Source organism: Rutidosis leptorrhynchoides, chromosome 1 (assembly GCF_046630445.1).
Source record: "Rutidosis leptorrhynchoides isolate AG116_Rl617_1_P2 chromosome 1, CSIRO_AGI_Rlap_v1, whole genome shotgun sequence".
Lineage (NCBI taxonomy): Eukaryota > Viridiplantae > Streptophyta > Magnoliopsida > Asterales > Asteraceae > Rutidosis > Rutidosis leptorrhynchoides.
Genome location: NC_092333.1, coordinates 287,898,617 through 287,899,957, shown reverse-complemented (window position 1 = coordinate 287,899,957; position 1,341 = coordinate 287,898,617). Strand labels below are relative to the sequence as shown.

The 1,341-nt window shown below is 38.6% G+C and overlaps 1 non-coding gene across 1 annotated transcript; it reads left to right on the top strand.

Annotated features, from left to right (window-relative positions):
* The first annotated feature begins 395 nt into the window (after positions 1-395).
* Positions 396-501, top strand: LOC139886865 (small nucleolar RNA R71). Its single transcript, XR_011772726.1, has one exon. It is a non-coding gene; the product is annotated as a small nucleolar RNA R71 (small nucleolar RNA).
* Positions 502-1,341: the final 840 nt, after the last annotated feature.

The following is a 1,341-nucleotide window of genomic DNA, read 5'->3' as shown; positions in this document are numbered from 1 at the left end:
TTGATTAATATACGCTATTTCTTCTTTTTGGTTCATAATCAACCCCGCATCATAATCCTTAGCCAAATGAAGCCTGGCCACCCCAGAATTCACACCCAAACTTCATACCATGGATGTCTTTGTCCATCTTCTCTGGATGTCTGCCAAATTTGTCCAACTTAGCATTAATCAGAGCAAAATCATCGTAAGCACCAGCACTTACGAATGAAGAAGAAGAACGACATAAATCATTATCCTCATGCCACTTATGACAGTACTCAGCTTGCTTTTCAATTATCTCATACTCCTCATATTTTATTTTAATCATGAAACTACCCCCTGCAGCTTGATCAATAGTAACACGGGTGTTGATATTACACCCCTTATAGAAAGTTTGTACCTTGTTAAAGGTATCTAACCCGTGTTGAGGACAAGATTACTACAAACTGCTGAAGCGATTCCAAGCATCTTAAAGGGTCTCGTTAGACTTTTGACGAAACTGAGAAATCTCTTATTGAAGTCGAGTAGCCTTAGATGCGGGAAAATACTTCCTTAAAAACATTTCCATAAACGTGTTCCAATCTTCTGTCGTACCCTCAGGTAAACTATCCAACCAAATTCTAGCTTCCCCTTTCAATGAGCATGGGAAAAACTTCAAGTAAATAACGTGATCATGGACATTCCTGAACTTGAACAACCCAAAAATCTGCAGAAAAATACGAAGATGCTTGTTAGCATCCTAATGTGGCTACCCTCTGAACTGACATTTGGTCCCATTCAGGCTAATGATGGGGCCCTTGATCTCGAAATCATCAGTAACTTCCAGAGTTCTGATAGCATTACCCTGGCTAACTCGGGTGGCATTCATCCTTTCCGCCATACTCTGCCCTTGTTGTACCATTTGATGAACTACAAGAATCTCTGGCAGAACTGGAATATTAGGTACAACTGGTTTCGGAAGAACAATCGGTATTTCTTCAATTTCTAGCACAATCGAATCGGTAAAACTTTCCAAATTAATCACAGGTTTGCTAGTTGTTGGTGGAGCAAAAATATTCGTTTTTGAATCCAGCGTGTCTGACTTATCTGTATTATGACCCCAAATAACTCTCTCTGGTTCAGAATAAGGAAAACACAAATCAACGTTCGACGAGTGTGTATCTGGCATAAACTAGTCGCAAACTGCAAAAACACAACTAATAAACTGATTAAACGCATCGACTGAAACAAGAATAAACTAAGAACAAAAATTAGCAAGCAAACTAAGACTCAACTAAGAACAATTATATGACAATTTTAAATTCAACACCATTGTCCCCGACAGCGGTGCCAAAAACTTGATGTGTAAAATCTAGTATTTAA